Source organism: Natator depressus, chromosome 7 (assembly GCF_965152275.1).
Source record: "Natator depressus isolate rNatDep1 chromosome 7, rNatDep2.hap1, whole genome shotgun sequence".
In the NCBI taxonomy this organism is placed as follows: Eukaryota; Metazoa; Chordata; order Testudines; family Cheloniidae; genus Natator; species Natator depressus.
Genome location: NC_134240.1, coordinates 9,293,944 through 9,317,086, shown reverse-complemented (window position 1 = coordinate 9,317,086; position 23,143 = coordinate 9,293,944). Strand labels below are relative to the sequence as shown.

At 44.0% G+C, this 23,143-nt stretch overlaps 1 protein-coding gene across 7 annotated transcripts in view; it reads right to left on the bottom strand.

Annotated features, from left to right (window-relative positions):
- The window catches only part of MITF (melanocyte inducing transcription factor), a 242,273-nt gene that overhangs the window by 112,690 nt on the left and 106,440 nt on the right, over positions 1 to 23,143 (bottom strand). The window lies entirely within an intron of this gene.

Genomic DNA, 23,143 nt, shown 5'->3' with positions numbered 1-23,143 from the left:
TAATCTAATCCCTTCAGGGACAACATGGCAGGAAAGTTGGAAACACAGATTTAGCAAAGTAATTAACCAGTCTCTTTACTATTAAGCAGCACTGGAGGGTTACTTCATCTTTGGAGAAACAACAAGGCCTGAGAGACACACAGCACTCGTCTGATCTTTCCCCTTCTGAGTGTCTGAGGCATCTCGGCATTTCAGGCTAAGCAAAGGCTCTCCTGCCTTCTCTCCCCTAGCCATTCTACTTTTATGTGGCAATGGTCTGCCCCTCCTCCCCCACTCAGAGAAGCACCCCCCCTCCCCTTAAATACAGTCTCATCTTTCGCCATGTGCTCAAGTTGAGAAGGTGCAGATCTACCAGCCAGGCTAACACGCCTGTGTAGAAAATGCATTGTTCCATGGAGTTGGACAAGCAGTTGAGAGACCTAGTTGATGGTCCTATATTGCTCCATGATAGACCTCCAACCAGGCATCAGGCTCCTTTCTTGGCAAGAGTAACTGTCTGAAATACAACATAGCAAACTTGCCTTGGGCACAGTTAGATGTGTTCACCATTAGCACAAAATGGAGATTACAATACAAAATGGAGGTCAGGATTTGGTGCAACCATATCCCACCCTGTCAGTGTCTCTAAAATTCCAGATTTCAACATGCTGGAGCCACAGATTCAAATTCCAACAAGCTCAATTCAGCTCCAAATTCTTACGAGATAGATGAGAATTGTGCATCTTGCATGTGTGGGAGGGGGCAAGGTTATGTTGAATGAAGCCTTAAAAAGCCAGTGTCCCTTCCACTGTACAGGCATACAAGTGGACGTAAGAGTAAGGATCTGACTGTGTGGCCCTGGTTAACATTACAGCTCCCCCAGCGTTTTACTGGGTGCCAGCTGGAGACAAATTTTCACCCACCAGAAGGGGATGGAGGTCAGAGATGCTTCATGTATAAGATTTAAACAGAGGAGATGAAAGGTAACTGGGAAGAGTGTGGAATAAGAGAGAAGTAAGGAAGAAAAAATGGTATTTGTGAAATGAGCAGATGGGTCTGAAGTGATAGGGTGACATCTTGCCCCTGTTCTACTCTGTCTACACAGACTGAAACCTTCAGTTGTTAAACTGCACTGGGGTGGTTATTTACATAAGGTCTTCTCACCACTTGCTGATCCATACACCATACTATTTACAGTCACATTTTCTCCTCAGCTCTCTGCCAAAGGGAGAAGAAGGAAGACAACTCTCTACCCAGAGATCCTTCCTGGTTCTGGCTCTGCTAGCTAGCCTCTCTCCCCCCTGCACTTCCTGCTTGTCCCTTCTTTCTTATAGCTCCTGCATTAATGCGACAATTTGCTCATTAGTCCTCCTACACATTCTAATCCACTAATTAAGCTCCATCAGGTCCACCAAGTGAGGAATTAATTGGTGTTTAAGTGACCAGACTGCTCGCTCAGCTATTGATCCCCAGTACTCTGTCACAGATCTTTTACCCCACTTCCTTCTCTTCATTTTTTCCTTGATCACAATTTTCCTTCTCTCAAAGAAAGCGGTGGCCTGTTTAACAGGAACATCCCATTTTCAACATTTTTAATTCTGAGGTAAAAATCTCTTCAACTTTCTAAAAAAAGATAAGTTTTCCAAGGAGTGGCACCAACATCTTTCCCCTTCCCACAAAGACATTGGCAGTCTTGTTACTTGCGTGTGCCATAATTGTTTAAAAGGATTATTAATCACAAAAGCCTGGTCTACACTACAAAGTTAGGTCAACATAAATCTCCTTGCGTCAACCTATCTGTGCATGTGTCTACACTAAAATGTGTCTCTGGCCAACACAAGCGCCCCATTACAGTGATGCAGTAAAACCATCTCCCTGAACAGCATAGCGTCACGGTCAACCTACCGAGGTCAACACAGTGGGAGCGTAGACACTCCTTGATCTGTGTCAACTCTAAAAGTCCTCCAGCAGCGGTCACACAACGCCTCAACGCCTGCGGCAGTGACAGCTCTGGTCACACTTTTAAAGTGCACTGCCTAGAGTCAGAGACCAGAAGTCAAACCCCACCCTGCTTTAAAACTCTGAGTGTTTCTTAAATGCCTTTTCCCGATTGCACACCTACGAGCTCTCCCTTGTCATGTGCAACTGCCAAACCAACCTCGCCGTCTCCATGAACGTAGAGAGGTACTAGACGCGTTCCTGCCTGTAGTGGACAGGAAGTATTAGATCTCCTGAGTCTGTGGGAAGAAGAGGTTGTGCAAGCAAAGCTACAGACCAGCTGTAGAAAGGCAGGCATCTTCCAGGACGTTCCATGGGGGTGCAGGGCAAAGGGGTACGACAGGAATTGGCAGCAGTGTTCTGTGAAAGCAAAGGAACTTCATCAGCGATAGGGAACGCAATAACAGATCTGGTTCTGCACCAGAGACCTGGTACTTCTACAATGTCTACATGCCATACTTGGCAGAGCCCAAGACAGAGACCCCTGCTGTGAACAGCAAGGAGGTGGTGGAAAAGGGGGGAGGGTGAGGGGAAAAAGGAGGCAGGTGACTCCAGCCATGCCACGAGTTAGGGCCTGTTTGAGACTCCAGCGTCTAGCCAGTCCTGCCAAACTAGTGCAGATGAGTCTGATAAAAGGGGAAGGAAACTTAAGTGTGTACATGCATTTTCTTTGCAACATTTAAAGTTCAGAGATGGTGCCAGGCCCATCCCAAAGTTAAGACAAACAGGTATAGACTTTTCATTGTTTTATTCATACAACGAACAGAGCAGAAAAACATCTGCTTTGCATCCCCCCTGTTGGAATAGAGGAGGAAGTGAGGGGCCTGCAGAACAGTGCATATGGATGTCCTTTTTATCCTCCTGAAATATCTTGATGAAGCTTTCATGGTCATACTCTGCAATTCTCTCCAAGGTTTCTAGGGATGGCTGCCTTATTTCTTCTTCCGTGGTGGGACACGTTCCCATGCCACTCTGAGATGAGCTCAGCTTTCACCATTGGAGTAAACAAGTTAGTAGCATACAGGCCCAGGCAATTTCAGGAAGCCAGTAGCAGCTGTGTTCTCTAAGCCTCTGTGACCCTCAGGAGTGAAATATTAGCTAAAACCACGAGCACCTATAGAAAAAACAGTGCCAACCTTCAGTACCATTTTCTTATACTCATACCCATAGAATAGGGACACAATTTTTACAGCTTTATGTAACAAATTTCTTTCCCTCCTTCATCCATGGCAGGCCACGCTCATCATTGCTGGGGCTGGAGAATAGTGCTGTGCCAAGGCGCTGCAAAGCTGAAGTGTCAATAAGCATTTCTTATTAAGAGAACGTATATGTGAATAAGAAAGGGAGCTCTGAAACATATCTTTCCCTTATGCTGTAAATCCAGTGGTACATCTGTCTGTTTTTATCAGAATGCATAGTGCTAAGTCGAAGTAAGCAGTTCTTGTAAATGCAGACCAAGCACCACAGAATTCACAGATTCAGGTAAACACCCAGCTAGATGTATACGTGTAAAGCAAGAACTACACAATTCTTAGCAGCAGCCAAATCTCCAGGCCAGGAGAACACTCCAGCTGACAGCACTACTGTGGCTGATCTTTAAAGTGCTTTTTCAAAGCCTCCCTCAACCTCATAGCTCCATGTTGGGCTCCTGTAACAGCCTGTGTCTGGCCGTTCAGAGTTGGCAGACAGCCGCTCCACCTCTGCCTCCACCCGACTGGCAGCATTTCCCCCTTTGCCTCACAGATATTACACAGTACACAACAGGCAGCTATAACCATTGGATCTCAGTGAGAAAAACTTCTCAATCTAGTGAGTACACAAGCTCCAGCATCCCTTCAATCTACCAAAAGCACATTCCAACAGTCATTCTGCATCTGCTGAGCTGGTAGCTGAACCTTTCCTTGGTGCTGTTGAGGTGGCCAGCGTTCAGCTCCATGAGCAAGGGACAGACTGGGTCCCCCAGAATCACTACTGGTATTTCAATATCACCAATGGTAATGTGCCAGTCGGGAAAGAATGTCCCTGCTTGTAGCTTTCTGAGCAGTCCTATGTCCTTAAGGACGCAAGTGTCATGCACCTTCCCTGATCAGCATCCATTAACACTGGTGAAGCGTACCGAATGATCCATCAATGCTTGCATAACCATAGAAAAGTAGCCCTTTCTATTGATTTACTCTGGTAAGACGGGTTGGTGCCTAAATTGGGATGTGTGCACCATAGGAAGGTAACAATAACCATACTGGGTCAGACCAATGATCCATTTAAGACCAGAATTCTGTCTTCCAGTAGTGGCTGATGCCAGATGCTTCAGAGGAAATGAACAGAACAGGACAATTTTGAGTGATCCATCCCATCATCCAGTCCCAGCATCTGGCAGTCAGAGGCTTAGGGACATGGAGAGCACTTATTGTCCCACTGTGGTTTGGGAGCTTCATTGCTGCTCAGCCATCCACTACTTTTACATATTGCCAAGCATAGAATCATAGAATATCAGGGTTGGAAGGGACCTCAGGAAGTCATCTAGTCCAACCCCCTGCTCAAAGCAGGACCAATCCCCAGTTTTTGCTCTGATCCCTAAATGGCCCCCTCAAGGATTGAACTCACAACCCTGGGTTTAGCAGGCCACTGCTCAAACCACTGAGCTATCCCTCCCCCTGTCCTGTGTAGCAGTCCTGTGTAGCAGAAGACAATTAATGGTCTGCGTACTTGCACGACAATGGCCTCCGCCGTGGATTTTCCAAAATGATATCCGACTGATGAATAGCAAATCTGGCATTGCACACTTCCTTGAGTGCAATCACCAAAGTTAACGTAGCTCTCATTCTGGTGTCCTGCGCGTGAGGGCTGGGATGAGCTCGGCACAGAGATCCAGGAACGTGGCCTTTTGCATCCAAAAGTTCTGCAGCCACTGCTCGTCACCCCAAACCTGCATTAGTGTGATCTCACCGATCCACGTTCGGTTCTTGAACCCAGAAGTGGCACTCCACCATCTACAGCTGCTCTGTGAATGCCACCAACAAACTCGAAAAGTTTTTCATTACCTCCCTCCGCAAACTATCTCTGAAGAAATCCTCAGTCCTCAAAGAGATCCCAGTTATTGTGGTACTTCCTAAGCATCTGTAAATATAGGAGAATCATGCATCTTGTATTTGCAGTGTTCATGAGAGTAGTGCAGAGCTCTGCAAGCTCCAGATGAGGATGCTTGGCACCCTGGTGCACCATGCTTTACATCAACACAAGCACCCCTGGTGAATACACGCAGCGCCAATGCAAGCAGCCAAGTATGCACACTCCTGAGTGATATACAAACTTGGTCAGCCATACACCCGCCAATGCAGGGTTACCATATTTGAACATTCAAAAAAACAGGACATTCTACAGGGGTGGGGGGGGGAAGGATTTATTTGCTCAAGCTCCCCCACCCCAACTCCACCCCTTCCCCGCCTCCGCCTCCTCCCTGCCCCATTGGACCCCTTCCCCAAATCCCCGCCCCTGACCCCCCTCATCCCTCCCAGCCACACGAAACAGCTGTTTCGCAGCGCAAGCACTGGGAGCTAGGGTGGAAAAGCGGGCACTCTCTCAAGTGATCAACATTCACGCTCTTTCTTGAACGATCAACTCTTCTTTGGGGAAAAACAGTAATGGCAAAATCGTAGACATTTTTAGATATTTAAAAATTCCTCCCGGACGGCGATTTAAGAACCAAAAAGCCAGACATGTCCGGGAAAATACGGACGTATGGTAACCCTAGCCAATCCCACTTGTGTTGACCAAAGTTTGTAACACACATGGCCAAAAGCAATTCTGTTCGTATGGAGGAAAGTAGCACACTGTAGGTGCCTCCAGCAACTGCTAAATAAGGGATAGCAAGAGCCATTGTTTGTGACATTCATGAGTATTAAAATAAAAGTTGAAGTAAAGCACGTTTACAGTACAACAGCAATAATGGCTCACTATTTTGCTAACGATAAACTCCCGGTGACCTAATTTGTGTTCTTCTAATTGGACCATGTAAATGCATTAAGAACTTTGTAGAGCCAATCTGACACGATTCACGGTGTCAAGTTATTATGTCAATGAATATGGGTTACAGGAAAGACTCTCATATGCCTGCATAGGCAGAGGGTGCCACATGGGGAAGAAAACCTTAGCCAACCTCAAAGCATCATCACCCCACTGCAGACATGTACATTGTAGGTCTAGCCTACAGACAGATATATTTCTCACCAGCAAGGTGAGATCAGAACAAAAGATTGCAGCATGCATTCAGAGCACCAGCTAAGGGTGTCACAAACAAGGAAACCCCAAAAACAATCATTCGACTCAAGTCAGAAGCATTATTGCAGTTCAACAGCTTCTTCAGTGTATCAGATGCTACCAACCTGAGTTTATGTTACAAACTAATGCTACCTTATTAGATTTTCCTGTTTCTACTGTCACACTAACTGATTTCATGACCACTGTAAGTCCACATTCACTACCCTTCAGCTTTAACAGGGCATCGTATCCAGGTATTTTCCCCACACTTTGGATCATGCCCCTAGCAACCTTATCACTTATTTATCCTTTGAAAGCTCTAAAGTGCAATATTTTTCCTTCCTGACATTTCTTTCCGTTTCCACTTGTACGCTGGTTTGTTGCTTTACTGTTTGGCTTAGAGAGAGATAGGGCGCTCGACAATTACGGGCTTTACCAAGACACAAAAACAGTCAGGTCACATTCTAGGCCTACCAGTCTTGATGGGTTTTTGTGGTACTTACTTTTAAATTTAATTAAAAGAAAGTACCACAAAGAGAGCCAATGTGGCACTGGCAATAGTTTTCTGGTAGGCCACGTCGAGCGTAATGTTCAAATGCATGCTCCAGTAGCACATCAAGAGATGAAGCAGTGTCAGCAGTACAAGAGAAGATTTTTTACACTGGCTGTATAATCAAGAAAATCCTTGCTGTTATAGAGCAATTAGGCTTTCATCTAAACAGTTATTTTAACCATGGAAACATTAATAGGCTGTTTTTCAGTACACATTACAAAGGTCCAACTCTTAGAAGCCACACAAACTCTGCTTAGTTATGCTTATTGCTTCAGAGGGAAAATAATGAAGCCTTTATTAACAAGAAAGAAAAATTCCATGTAGTTAAGCTGCCACTTCTAATTCAGTTGGCAAATTTTCCTTTATTGTATCATGGCAACACGGTTAAAGTGAGTCACTATGGTTGGAGTCCTTACCCTCCCCTGATGGAGGCACACAGTGGGTGGCAGCAAAAGCAAAGGTGTATAGTGGGGTTGGCTGCACATTTGGGGCAAGTCACCAACTGAATGATTCCAGGTGGACTCCAGGTAAATACGGTGGGGTCCATAGTGTGTGCTGCTAAGTGCAGTGTGTCCATTATCTGGCTTGGGGCTGAGCCATACCCATTGCCTGCTAGCTAACAGATCAAACCCCCACTTTGGGCTGAGGAACAGCCACCAGCACAGAAGCCAGGCCCACTCCTAATGCTCTCCTGGGTGCAAAGTAAACACTGCGTTTTGTTGCTTGCATAGGTGTTGCATTAAAATAAATGTCTTACACCCTGGCCCATTACTACAGAGACATTGAGGGGACGGGGTCACTTTCCTGCCTCCACAGATGGCAGGGTCTGGCTCTCCGCACTGAGCAAAGGGAAGTCCTCTTCTCTAGTTCCAGTACTGCGTGGCTGGAGGAGAAAAATGGGTGAGACACATCCGCAGGAAAGATGGGAGTGGCACAGGGGATGAGAGGAACCTGCCACTCCCCTGCGGTATGAGGGGGCGAGTGTGAGAGAGGTGCCGAGTCTGAAGACAGAAGGGAAGGAGGAAAGTGGGATGGAGAGATGAGGTGCCAGAGGGAGGAACAGACCTTGAGGGAATTTGCAGGGACCATATAAAAGAGTGAGAAAGGGGATGGGGGGGTCTGCAGCATGAAGGAGGTGGAAGGGAGGTATTAAGGTGTCACTGGAAATGGTCATATTCAGTCATACAGCATCACACAAGGGTAAAATGGAGGAGGGTAATGGAAGTGTCAGAGTATGGAGAGTGTGTGTGTGGGGGGGGGGGGGGGGGGGACACACACCCAAGTAGACAATTTCCAGAAGGAGGAGAGAAGCATGAGGGGAAGGAAGAGGGATGAACCCCATGAGAACATGAGAAAGGAGCAGAGAGGAGGAAGAGGAGAGCAGCTCAAGGGGGATCTGTATGGGGGTGGGATGAAGGTTATTCATCAATTCCAAGGCCAGAAGGGACCACGGTGATCTAGTCTGACCTCCTGTTATCACAGGCCAGAGAACTTCCCCCAGAATATTCCGGGGGCAGATCTTTCAGAAAAAAAAACCCATCCAATTTTGATTTAAAAGTCATCAGTAATGGAAAATCCACCACGACCTTTGGTAAATTGTTCCGATGGTTATTTACTCTCATCATTAAAAATGTACGCCTTATTTCCAGTCTGAATCCATCTAAGCTTCAACTTCCAGCAACTTGACCCTGTTATATCTTTCTGCACCAGACTGAAGAGCCCATTATTAAATATTTATTTCCCATATAGATACTTACAGACTTTAAACAAGTTACTCCTTAACCTTCTCTTTGTTAAGCTAAATAGATTGAGCTCCTTGAATCTATCACTATGAAGCAGGTTTTGACATATGACAATCCTTTAATCATTTCTCATGGCTCTTCTCTGAACCTTCTTCTGAATTGTGAGCACCTGAAGAGGACACCACTGCCAAATATAGGGGTAAAACAGCCTCTACTACTACTCCTGGAGAGTCCCCTGTTTATGCATCCAAGGATCGCATTAGACTTTTTGGTCACAGTGTTGCACTGTGAGGTGAAGTTCAGCTCATCGTTCACCACGACCAACAAACGTCTTCAGAGTCACTGCATCCCAGGATAGAGTCCCCCATCCTATAAGTATGGCCAATATTCTTTGCTCCCAGATGTCTAGAAGGTGAGAACGGGCAGAAACAGGTCTTAAGGAGAGCTGACAAGTGAAAGACAGAGAAAAACAGTGACAGAAAGAAAGAAGCCACTGAAGAACAAAGAGAATAAGAACAAACGAGACAGGACGGGATGGGTTTAAAAAAAAAAACACACTAACAAAAAATTTGATGCCACATCTCTTAAAATCCCCCAGTGCACACGGGCTAAATGAGCTTGAGTTTTTTCTCTCAGGCTCAGCAGATGGGACTGTGGGGGGAAAAAGATGAAGCTTCTTGGAACTCCGGTGTGTGAGGTGGACACAGGAGACTCCCATTCCAGTGCACTGGGGAAGGAGTCACTCTCTTCAGGGGTTCATAGAATCATAGAATATCAGGGTTGGAAGGGACCCCAGAAGGTCATCTAGTCCAACCCCCTGCTCGAAGCAGGACCAATTCCCAGTTAAATCATCCCAGCCAGGGCTTTGTCAAGCCTGACCTTAAAAACCTCTAAGGAAGGAGATTCTACCACCTCCCTAGGTAACGCATTCCAGTGTTTCACCACCCTCTTAGTGAAAAAGTTTTTCCTAATATCCAATCTAAACCTCCCCCATTGCAACTTGAGACCATTACTCCTCGTTCTGTCATCTGCTACCATTGAGAACAGTCTAGAGCCATCCTCTTTGGAACCCCCTTTCAGGTAGTTGAAAGCAGCTATCAAATCCCCCCTCATTCTTCTCTTCTGCAGACTAAACAATCCCAGCTCCCTCAGCCTCTCTTCATAAGTCATGTGCTCTAGACCCCTAATCATTTTTGTTGCCCTTCGCTGGACTCTCTCCAATTTATCCACATCCTTCTTGTAGTGTGGGGCCCAAAACTGGACACAGTACTCCAGATGAGGCCTCACCAGTGTCGAATAGAGGGGAACGATCACATCCCTCGATCTGCTCGCTATGCCCCTACTTATACATCCCAAAATGCCATTGGCCTTCTTGGCAACAAGGGCACACTGTTGACTCATATCCAGCTTCTCGTCCACTGTCACCCCTACGTCCTTTTCCGCAGAACTGCTGCCTAGCCATTCGGTCCCTAGTCTGTAGCGGTGCATTGGATTCTTCCATCCTAAGTGCAGGACCCTGCACTTATCCTTATTGAACCTCATCAGATTTCTTTTGGCCCAATCCTCCAATTTGTCTAGGTCCTTCTGTATCCTATCCCTCCCCTCCAGCGTATCTACCACTCCTCCCAGTTTAGTATCATCTGCAAATTTGCTGAGAGTGCAATCCACACCATCCTCCAGATCATTTATGAAGATATTGAACAAAACCGGCCCCAGGACCGACCCCTGGGGCACTCCACTTGACACCGGCTGCCAACTAGACATGGAGCCATTGATCACTACCCGTTGAGCCCGACAATCTAGCCAGCTTTCTACCCACCTTATAGTGCATTCATCTAGCCCATACTTCCTTAACTTGCTGACAAGAATACTGTGGGAGACCGTGTCAAAAGCTTTGCTAAAGTCAAGAAACAATACATCCACTGCTTTCCCTTCATCCACAGAACCAGTAATCTCATCATAAAAGGGTTATTTGTTTTTGTTGCGTCTCTCCTCCTCCCACAACACCGATTCTGGCTCTTTGGCTGTTAAGACATGTGCACATGCTCACTTAAGAGTTGGTGATGCTCTTTGGAGCCCTAAGGTTTTAGGGTATATTTACTTGTATTAGTATAGACATTTAATTTGCCCACTGGCCAAATATTCTCAGTACCCAGTAGAATTCACGTTGGGGACAGGATTTCTGTTTTCAATTACCTTAAAATCTGAAGTTCTACTTGACATGTCAAAGTTTGCCCACTATCATCGTTATATATTTGTACAGCTGTAGCACCTAGGAAACCTAGTGATGGTTCATCATGCTCTACAGACAGCAAAGATGATCTGTATGATGAAGAGCTTTCAGTCTAAAATAACAGGACAAGTTTTCACATGGTGTAGGCTGGCATAGGTTGATTTATCACAATGGAACTACACCAGTAGAGAATTTCACCCAGCATCTGAACTGGACTGGAGCAAATACTGCTGTACACTCCAATGGCATTAACAGATTGGAAAATACAAAGCTAAGAATTTTTTTGTTGCTTTGTGCTGTTTGGAACACAAAAATTGCCATGCACTTAATGGCTTGTTGAGTGAAGAGTTAATTATTAGTTGAGGTTTACAATTCAGACTCTTAGCGAGAGATCATTATAAAAACTCTAAGATGCTGAGACATTTGCCCGCTTATTTATAGTGCAAGTTCTATTTGTCTTTGCAATGTTTCCTCTATTGCTGGTCTAGATGCGAACTGAAACTAGTTAAGTAAAAACAGTTCACCCTTAAATGATACAGAGTTTATAATGAGGTACTTCCCAAGAAAACTACACTCACCCTTTCTAACAATTACTCACCTATGATAAAAATAAACATGGGATTGTAGTACCCTTAATTTTCTCATCAATCACTATGCATGTTCAGATAGAAGCGTACTGAGGCAGTTGAAATGTTATTAGAAAACCACCACCAAGGAAACTTTATAAGTTCTCCTGACACACCTGCTCCTATTTATGATATAAAGTGAAGTTATACTTTTCCCCCCCCACAGAGATGCAACAGCTAAGTTACGTGGTAGAAGCCATAATTTGGGTCTTATTGCTGCAATATATTTTACTAAAGTTTGCTTTTAGGCTTTATCAACAAAAAGTAAAAAAACCCTCATTTATTACAGATATGAAATGCATATGAGTGTTTAAGTGTGTGATGACAACCATCTTGTGTTAAAGAGAAAAGTTTAAGCAATACGTGATTACTAGTGGCTTTTGGTTTTTATAATTGATGCCAGCAAACTAAGACTGATGAAGTACATTCACGTATCCATTAGTATTTTGCTACCTGTCACTGACAGATAATCCCTATTATAATGTTCCTACCCAAAAACAAGGTAAAACTCACTAAAATGAAAATAGATTATCTATATGTGATAAAGTCACATACAACTACCAGCTTGTATGCAGCTCAGGCCTTTTATACCCTTTTTAATAAGTACATACTAATAAAACAATGCTGAAGCAAGTAACTAAATATCGAATATGCATAAGTGCACTTCAAGTTAAATACAAGTAAGATTCTGCTCTCAATTACACCAGAGAGAATTTCGAGTAGTTCTGCTGAAATAAGTGGACTTATTCTAGATACTCTCTTACATTAGTGTGTATTTTGCCCAATACATACAGATTGGTTTCTCTTTCAGCACTAGTGGCATAGATTCCTGTAGTATATATATTAGGACACTTGGTTGTAGAGTGGATGGGTCTGGCCATATATAACCCATGTTATGCTTGTACAAATGCAGAAGCAAGCACACACTTAAGCAAACAAAGCTGCACAGAAATACTACATAAGCTGTTGGCAGCTTTGGAGCCAGTCAGTACTTATACATGCCGTATTTCTTGCTCCACAAGACAACGCTGACCAAAGGGAGGCATGGCCTAGTAGTCAGATCTTGGGACTGAAAGCTGAAAACTTCTCAACTTCCTTTCCTTGAATGGATACTTGCTCCCATAGTGCCCTGGGAAAATCATTTAACATGCCCTTGTCTGGTTTCTCCCCATCTGTACCATATGGATTACAATATGTACTTAAACTTCACAGCATCCATCTGGATCATCGTTGGTAAAGCACTCTGAAAAGAAAAATCATTAAAAAAATATTTTGATGGTCAAACAACAAAAAAACATAACCATGATCAATCAACAGGGCATGTCAATGGACCACAACATTTTCTTGTCTTTCAGGACAGATCAGATAATAATTACTTAAAATGCTACATGTGGAGTTGTTGCTTGCACAGCATATACACACAAACTAATTGGTCTGCTTAAGATGCTAGTTTGTGCTAGGTAGTCGTAGTATTGCTAATACTGTGATACCAGTGTTTTTATTCAACAGACTAAGGCTATGTTTACACTATGAACCTTACAGCGGCACAGCTGTACCGCTCCAAGGTCTCCTGTGTCCCCGCTCTTCGCTGGCAGGAAAGAGCGGCGACACGGGAGAATCGGGGAATCAATTGTGAATCTAAGGCCAGATCTTCAGCCCCTGGTCTGGCATCTTTGTGCTATTCCAGTGGCACAAAGGAGCAGGAATGCTACCCTAAGTGGGCACCTGGCAATTCTCCTTGGGCAGGGGAGTTCCTGTTGGTGTTCAGTCGGCCAGACCAGGGGCTGAAGATCTGGCCTCAGATTCACAACTGATTCCCTGATTTGTCAAGCAAAGCATGAATAAAGTCCTTATGTTCCTATGAAGGGAGATCTTTTCTCCTGAAATGGTTCTTTATTCGATATGAACAAGATGCAGACAGGCACACTGTAACGGCTTTGGAGGGGAAAAGAGGGGGTTTTGTCCTAACAGCAACTATAAAGATCTGAATCAGTGGCCTAAGAGGGAGGGAAAAGAGGGAAGTCATGATAGTGAGAAGTGCTTTACTGAAGGAGAGAACAAATAAAGGAAAGTACTGCTGAAGGAGAGAGGGATAGGGGCTGCTGAAGGAAGGACAGACAACGAGACAGATGGAGAGGATTGTGAACTGAGGGGACTGCTAGGTTCTGAAGAGGAAGAAGGAAGAGAGGGGACTGTGACGGGAAATAGAAAGGGCAGGACAGGTGCTGAAGGCTGAAAGTAACAAGGCATGTTTCCAGACAGAAAAAACAGGCAGTGGTTAAAAGAGGTTAGAACACCCAGAGGAGCTCGTGCCATGCCCTCAGGCTTTTAGCCAAGGAGAGAGAGATGGTCTCTCTCACACCATTTATTTATCCCTGGAGTACAGGGACCAAAGGATTGATCCCAGAAAAAGAAGGAGTGTATTGGGGGGGGGGAGAGAGAAATGAGGAGGTTTGCTTTTGGAAGGAAACAAAAAGGAAGAAGGGAAGGGACAACTCTCCTTTATGTCACTTCTCAATCACCTCCTGCTCCTCTCCTGCCCTAGACAACCTTATTATTTGCCTAGCCTCCACTTCTGCAAAGCCAGCCTCTCGTCTCCTCCTCTCCTCCAGTTCTAGCATGAAGGAGCACCAGGAGCTCACCTGTGCCAACAAACCTCCCATTGGACACCTCCCCTCCCTGTGTCCTTCAGCCTCCAGGTCCTCTTTCTACCCAGACAACACAACTGCTATTCCTGGCTCTTTTGGCCACGTGTAGCTAATGCATGTTGTATGCAAAGAGATTTATATTTTTCAAAAAAATCTTTCAGCCAGAAACTACAGCAGAACAGACTTCTCCCTCCTCCTCCCACGCCCATGGCTTTTGATAAGAGCATAGCAGCAGGCGTTCCATGGAGCTGCCTTTTTTGTTTCCACTTCATAAATTGCTTCCCTATGTACCATATCCATGAAATCAAACTATATGGTAGGAATGAGCTTTCTAAATATTTATGACATGTTTAAAAAAAAAAAAAAAGCTGCAAGAGGAATTTATGACTCACCAAGGAATTGCTAATCTAGGACTGCTTCATAAATTATTAAATTTGTGTCATGTTTCAGAAATAATGTTCAGATTTTAAACAATTATCTTGGACCTACAGCATGCAGGCCAAAAGATCAATATCACTATGTGTCACCACAGTTACTGACAGAACAAAAACAGATAAACAGCCTTCTGTTGGAGATGGAAAATATCGAGTTACCTAGAGAGCTGGATGCTACCCAGGCACTGCTGTTATAAAAAGAGAAGCTAACCTTAAACAGAAAAGGAGTACTTGTGGCACCTTAGAGACTAAACAATAATGCAGTTACTGACAGAAGTATTGTTTCTGTCCTCTCCATATTTATAATCCATATAGTGCACAATTAAAGGCATTCATACAGTCTTGCAAGCACTCCTAAGAACTACAGGAGTTTATAAAACATGCAAGATTGTTTGCAGATTTCCAAGAGTGCAGCGTTCTGCCCTCCAATCTCATTTACCTCTCAAAATATTTGGCACAAGAAAAGAAAATGCCTATATTGTAATTCAATCAGTAGGCTGACACTAAAACTCTAAAAGATATTACTTCAACCACCTTGTCTCACACAACTTCTCTGATCTAGCCTGTCTGAATTGGTGGTTTAAATTAGGCACAAGAACATAGGAAAGCCCAAGATTTTCTATGTCTCTCAATAGTCTTCCACCCTTTCAAATTGGGAGATCCCACAGAATTTTAGGGACAAATTTTGCTCCCAGTTACACATGTGCAACTCTATTTAAATCTATTGATATAAGTCTATGAGAGGGCACTGGTTGAGATGTGATTCATCCCTTTAGCCAGTAGTACTTTCCTAAACACCACTTTGCGATGTGTATTAAGAGATGGACATGAGCCAGAACAGCAGATCTAATTATATGACACTCTGTATCTGGGGGAATGTTCAGAGCTGGACTGGATTTGGGTTCCAATCTTTGGGAGTCTCTCCCACCCCGGAACATGCTATGGTTCGTTGCGAGTAACTTGAATGAAGACTCCTTTTTAAAATTGTATGTTATCTGACATTTTAACTCTACTGCAAATGATTTCATGGCATGGAACAACAGTTGGACAGAAAAGAGCCTCTCTTTTGAGTATGAAGAACCGTCAGGAATGCAAGAGAGAGCGCAAAATTCTGGCTTCAGTGAAGTCAGTGACAATTTTACTACTGACTTCACTGGGGCCAGGAAGGCACCCAAAGTGCTGTTTCAGGTCTTTGCAATTATACTTTTTTTTTTAAGTTTAAATCAACTGGTAAATATGCTATATAGAATACCATCACAAGTGAACCTGGTAACACTTCTTGATACCAAGGAAATGGAACATCTAGAACAGGGACATAGGAATTGCTACAGCAACACATAGTCCAGCATCCTCTCTCTGACAGCGGCCAGTAGCAAATGCTTAAGAAAAAAAAAGTTCCAGAAGCTCCATATAAACTACTATAGGGTAACCCACCTACAGAGGAAGCTTCTTCCCTGCCATCCCCTCCTCCCAAATTGCACATGGGTTGGACTGGTATCTCAAGTGTGAGGTTTGCATATTTTCTACAAAAGATACTCTTTTTTTGCTCACGTATCTGTGGCATTGTCATTACCTATTTAAATGTGTAATCCTATTAGTCTCTTGGTCACAATATCTAGTAGCAGTGAGTTCCACACATTAAAAAAAAAAAACACTTTCACATATGGCAAGATTAATCAATTTTAAATTTGCCTTTAAATGTCATGCAGTGTCCTATTTCATGTTTTCTTGTAACACAAAGGACAAGAGATGCAACAGTCACTATTTTATGCACATCTTATGGTCCCTCTTATTCATCTTTCTAAATCATGATCTGTTTAGAGAAGGATACAAATGATAAGTATTTTTGCACTCAAACAACCCACTCAAACTGCAAGTTTGTGACATTTAGAAGTTTTTGCAGCATTCTGACTGTTGCCTAAGCAACAGATGGTCTCCTCAATTACAAGAAATGCATGTACTTTATTTAATTTGCTGCCCTTAAAAAAAAAATATTCCAGAAGTACAAGCACACCATTTATTATGAATTATTTGCAGAGCCCCACTGCATCAGGCTCTAGATACATATGTAAGAGACGGTCTCTGCCTCTGTTGTCTCACAGCAGACAACATTCTGTATTCCTGCAGTATTCTGAAGATCTTTTGGGGAGAAACTCATCTGAGCAATTAAACTGAACTTCGGTGTAGATCAGAGTCATCAAAAACCATACATATATGCCCAGAATTATCCTTCTGGTTAACTGCATCCCAACATTGCGTTTTTGGGGGGAAAACAGTTGACATTTTCAGCTGGAACCTTGTAACCAAGTGTAAGGGAGAACTCTTCAGGAACAAGCTTCCCTGGCATGGTAAGCATGGAGCTACAGAAAAGTTTAGGGCCAGAGCTTGTTTGCTTTAACTGAGTTGAGTTCAGTTGAATTGTTCCATTGAAGCCCCAAATGTGTAGTGTTAACATGAGTGAAGCAAGCAGGATTTGGACGTCAATAATACATCTGAGTGCTTACAGAGCTTTTTAAAAACAACAGCAAACTGACTGAGTGGAGCATTTGAAAGTCACTGCCTGTTTCATACATGATCCGGAGCAGTAGTTCTACAATCAGTTAAACACTATTAAAAGTACTTAATAATGGTTGTCGCATTGCTTCGTTACCCTACACACTTATTGCTCTGTTTACCATCCCTTATTTGGACAAAATGCTCATTGACTGCAATGGTGGGAGTTCTTCCTGAGTAAAGAATGATGAACAGAGCTCTGAGTATTGTTAGTCAAACAATAAAATAGGAACTTTAAAAAAAATACTGTATGCACTGTGTGCTAGAAAGTCTTAAGCTGAACAGCGACAGGGGATGGACGGATCACTTGAACAAGCCAAGAAAATTCAAAGTGGGGGTGGTCATCGGGAGGATGAGTGATTTTGGTTTGCTATACTGAACTGGGAAGAAGAGTCTCACTGAGACGCGGATATAAGCGTGAGAATCAGCTATGGTAAAAAATACTTTTTTTAAGCACTTTCAGAACATTGGTGGATCTAGACCCTGGCTTGCTTTGACCCATCCCTGAGTTAATTCTAGTTTCCTAGCACTCCTTCTGATAGATCCACCACTGTCGGGTGCAAACAGAGGCTAGACCACAGGTGTGGCCTTCACACTTACTCTGTCAATCTCAGTAAAAGAATAGGGTGTGTGGGGGCGGTTCTCACCACACTTAGGTAAATCTTAGTTTTAGCAGTAGTGGTTACAGCATGGCCTGAACCACCTGCTTTCAGTTAGGCCCTGGGAATTTCTTCAGAGGAAGTTCTGCTCCTGGGTAGTATGCAATACAAAAAGATCTTTGGCTACCCATTTTGAAGTAGCTAAATCTTAAACAAGCCCTAAGGTTAAATCTCTGGAGAGCCTCCATGTAACAAGCAGCCTAAAGTACCCCTTAGTTACGAAGGGCTGGAAAAAATTCTGCTGATGGATGGGAAAAAATTGCCTGCTAAAGGCCATCATACTATAACGTCTCGTGCATCCCATCTGTGGGAGATCCCCAGACATCTGAAAGGGGGCTGTGATCAGTAGAGAATGTGGCAAAGTGCTCTGTATGTTATGTTTCAAAAAAGTGCTCTAATTCTTCACATTGCAAATGCTACTTAGAAAAGCAGCGATTTGCTCTCTGTGGTATGCATACTTTATGAAAGTGTAATGTATGCATCCATAGTTTTAAGAAACACATGGATAAACAACATGTGTTGTGGCTCCAAAGACAGCAGAAAGCTAGAACTCTGGATGGTGCACTTCAGTTCAGCCTGGCTGGTAGCTATCACACATGCTGAATGACAGTGGAACGTATAGATACCACAGAATGTCTGAACATTTGGGGGTTTGATCATTGCTTTTTGGCCATTTCCACTGTGGTTTTCAATCATGTGGATTATCAGTGGATGTCATGGCATATCTCTCTGTGTTGTGGATTTCTTTATTGCAGGAAAGGGTTATCGAAAAAGCACTGTGAGAGTTCAACAATAGCGAATATGGAGAATAAATGGATATTCTGTTGTTCTCATTCTTGCCAGCAAGGGTTGCTGTTTACCAGTGGAATAGCTAAAAACAATGAAGAATAAAAGGAACACTGTTCAGTTTCACTGCTCTGTTCTGTATCAGGCCCCTCCTCCTGAAGAACAGTTTGATTCATCCGTTTAAACCCATGGTGTAGCTTTTTAAAGTGTTTTTTGATAAATGTCTTGAAAACACAAGGGTTGTATATTGTTTCCTGTAAGAACTGAAGAGACGTGATATTTTGCAGGGTAGATAAGCATATAGCAAATGCTTGTGGAGAAAATTTGTGTGGGGGAGATAACGGCACAAAACTATTCTTAGCAACAGTTTCTGGTTGTTTAACTCCCTTGGTACTGCACTTAAAACATACCCTAACTCATACGTGCTTTAAAGGCTGTGAAAGAATACGATTCTGACTCGTGTTTTACGTCACTAAAGCATTTCTCTCTAGATTTATGTAGAGATCCTTTCGGTATTCTTTTATACTAAAGCAACAATACAATTAAAGAAGAAAACGGACAACCAAATCAAGGAAATTCTGAATTTAGACAGGTTTCAGAGCAGCAGCCGTGTTAGTCTGTATTCGCAAAAAGAAAAGGAGTACTTGTGGCATCTTAGAGACTAACCAATTATTTTGTTAGTCTCTAAGGTGCTACAAGTACTCCTTTCCTTTCTGTGAATTTAGACAGCTTGCCATTCCAATAGCAGGGAAGGAATAGGGTCTAGAGATATGTTAGGGCACTGAAGTGGGAATCGGGGGGTCAACAATTTCTTTGCTGGTTGTGTTACTAAATCACGAAGACCCTGATTCAGGGGTATATCCCTAGTCAGCAAAGCACTTAAGCACATGCTTAAAAATTCAGAGATTAGGTTTCATGGGAATTGAAGATTTGGTTAAAGTTAAGATTGTGCTTGAACGCTTTACCGAATTGGAACCTGAATGCCTTCGTGTGAGACACACAACCGCACTAGGTCTCCATTTCTCCATGTGTAAATGTGCATAATACTACTACTTCAATATAGGCAATGTGAAACTCATTAAAGAACAGTAAAGTACTTAGCCATCTTTAGCTGAAAAGTACAGCACACAGCACAGCTGTGTCTAAGTACATTTTGGTGTACAAGGTAAGAAGTTTCCTTGGGCACAATGGAGTGGAACAGCAGAGCGGCTCTCTGAGCTTGGGCGTTCTAGATAGAAAATTATTTTAATGCATGCTGTTATTGTTTCATTGCTATAGTTTCTTTCAACTGTTGTATAAAATTTTTGAAAGGAAATTTTTCAGGAATTTTATTGGTGTAAAAGCTTTGTGGAGCCCACTTTTAAACAAAGGAGATTGCACTGTGTGCTAATCATCGCCCAACAAAGCAGATGTCGCATGCTAGGGAAGTATGACAGAAGATTACTGAAGAGTATCTGCATGGGACTGTTGAAATTTGGAAGGATTAGCATGGATTTATGCTGGGAAGGAGTACAACTGATGTCATATTTGCTCTATGGATCCTCAAAGAGAAGATCAGAGGAAAAAAAGATGGCAACTGGTATGGTCTTTGTGGACCTGAAGAAGGCGCACAATGGATGTACCAAGAGAATTAGTTTGTGGAGCTTGTGATAGACAGGTATGCCAGAAGGATATATCCATCTTAACCAAGGGTGGGCAAACTATGGCCCATGGCCTGGATCTGGCCCCATCAGGGCTTTGGATCCGACCCACGGGATTGCCAGCTCCCTGCCTGGCCTAGCCCCGTACCAATCCCAGAAGCGGCTGGCACCACGTCCTTGCGGCCCCTGGGGGAGGGGGAAGCAGAGGACTCCACGCGCTGCCCTCGCCAGCAGGCACCACCCCACACAGCTCCCATTGGCCAGGAATGGGGACCCGCAGCCAATGGGAGCTTCAGGGGAAGTACCCGCAGGCCAGGGCAGTACGCGGAGCCCTCTGCCACCCTCTCCCCCAGAGGCCGCAAGGACGTGGTGCCAGCCACTTCCGGGAGCAGTGCGGGGCCGGGGGCCTGCCTTAGCCCCTCTGCACGCAACTGCCACGCCAAAGCCACTCAAGATAAGCTGTGTTGGGGCGGAGCCCACATCCCAAACCCCTCCTGCACCCCAACCTCCTGCCCTGAGCCCCCTCCTGTACCCCAACCCCCTTCCCTGAGCCCCCTCCTGCACTATGCACCCCATCCTGGACCCCAGCCCTCTACCCCCTCCTGTATCCCAACCCCTTGCCCTGAGCCCCTTCCTGCACATCGCACCACCTCCCACACACCACACTCCCTCCCGCACCTCAACCCCTGCCCCTGCATGCAATTTCCCCACCCAGATGTGGCCCTCAGCCCAAAAAGTTTGCCCACCTCTGGTCTTAACCAATATACAATGGAGTGCCCACCTTAGTAAAAACCATATGGGGCTATAGCAGAGAATTTCCACTAACCTTTGGCTTGAATCATTGGTCAGCAGTGAGCCTTTTTGTGTTTGTGGTCCTCATGGACACGATATATGAAGGGAGCTGCCTTGGAATGCTGATCACTGATGACTTAGTGATAGGTATGGAAGACACTGAGACCCTACCAACCAACTGTGAACAGTAGCAACTCAATTTTGAGCAGGCAGGACTCAGCATGAACATTGGTAAGTCTGAGACTTTGAAAACTGAGGGAGGAGGACCTACCAACAAAGAAATTATAGGCAGAGAGCTAAGAAGAGTGAAAGAATTTCAATACCTGGAATCAATGGTTGCTAACAATGGTGCTCTCCCAAGCAATGTCCCCAATCATACCAAAGCTGCTAGTGCAAATGGAGGACACTGACCTCAGTTCTCTGTGATAAAAAGATGCCAATCAAATTAAAAGGCGGAGTATATAAAATTTTAATTTGACCCATTCTAATGCATGGAACACAGACTGGGCCAATCACAAGAACATAAATCAGTAAACTCTCCACTACGGAAATTAAGACATGGTGATGGTCAAATGGTCGGACACTCCATGATAGGAAGTGAAATGAAGTTGTAAGGGGCCTAATGTAGGTTGCATCAACTGAAGACAAGATGAGCGGAATAAGGCTACACTGGTATGGACATGCCCAGCGGAGACCCAAGAGCTACATTGGTAGGATGGCCCTTGCAAGGATTATGGATGGAAGATGACCACAGGGGAGGCCAAAGACTCGATACATAAAATCGGACATTAGCAGGCCTTAGAGAGACCAATTTGCATGACAGCCAGGTGTAGAGTCATGAATTTTGAAAGAAGGCTATAAAAAGTCTCAGATCCCAAACAGAAAAAAAAAGTGGCAGGAAAGAAGAATAAGAGTTTTTGAAAGGAAAAAAGGAAAAAAACTCATTAACTTTTCTTCTGCTATCTATCAGCTATGCAATCCAAGGGTGCCTCAAAGCACTCTGGTGCATCTTCAGTGACATAAGGCAGCACTGGCTGGACTAGAGACTCAGCCATCAAAAGGAGAAGCACATTCTTTAGACTGTGAGCTCTTCAGGGCTACGTTTGTCCAGCACCAAGCACATTGAGCCCCCAATCCTGACCGTGACCTTTGGCAACTATCGTGATATAACTGTTTAGTATGAACGGTCACGCCAAACTTAATAAGAACGCTGCCTGCAGCACACGGCAACAGGCAATGCATTATAAGATCCTAATGAACACCAGCTCACAGTAGTGAAGAAGGAGACTGACATTTAGATTACTGGTTCAGACCTAACTTACAGTGACTAAACATTTTTATTTTACCATCTGATGGCTGTTACGAAATCAATTGGTCTCAGTCTAATTCCTAGCAGACAGGTATCCACATCAGAAAGCCATCAGCACACCTGGCACTGAGACCATTCCTGGCGGTCACAGCATCAGAGAGGTCAAGGAGTGGATGGGCATGGAGTGTGAACTACTCATCCCTACAGGTGGTTCCTCCAGATCAAGCCTGAGACATCACTACTGCCTCCAACCTACAGGAGTTCTGTGAACAGAGACAGAACTTACTGTTCTGGCAACCCAGCATCTTTCACCATCAATAATTAATGTTTTAAAAATTTTCCCTAACACTGTAACTAATTCTTTAAAATGGAGTGGTTTGGAGGAGGAGAACCAGTGCAATGAGGAGGCTGTTCCTGGCTTTAATGATTAATCTCATTGACTTCAGTGGCTTTTGGATCAGGCCCTCATAACTGGCCAGCTCCTACTCATTTGGACGCAAGGGATCTCCCCCACCTTACTAGCTTGTGGCATCCTGCATGTCACAAGGGAACGGAGGAAACACTTTTCCAGTCAATTAAACAGCCTACTGAAATATTAGTTTATATAACAGAAAATGTTAATATCCTTCTCTGCATCTTGTGAGCCATATCACTGCACCAGTTTTTAAGCACAACCCCCACTACAACCAAGCGTAGAGTTCTGTTTAAAAGCTGATGGCACCAATATCCTTCTATATTAGGGGAAACAGAAAATATTTTTTCGTGCTAAACCATCCTCATGACAACAGTCAAAAATACCCTCCAGTAACCCGCATGTGTCAGCAAGCTTCATTTCAGCCCAGAATGTTTGGTATAACAGTTATTTCACAAGCCTCTGGCGGGACTGCACATTCTGGCAATTACAAAACCAACTTTAGAGCGATCAGAAATCTTT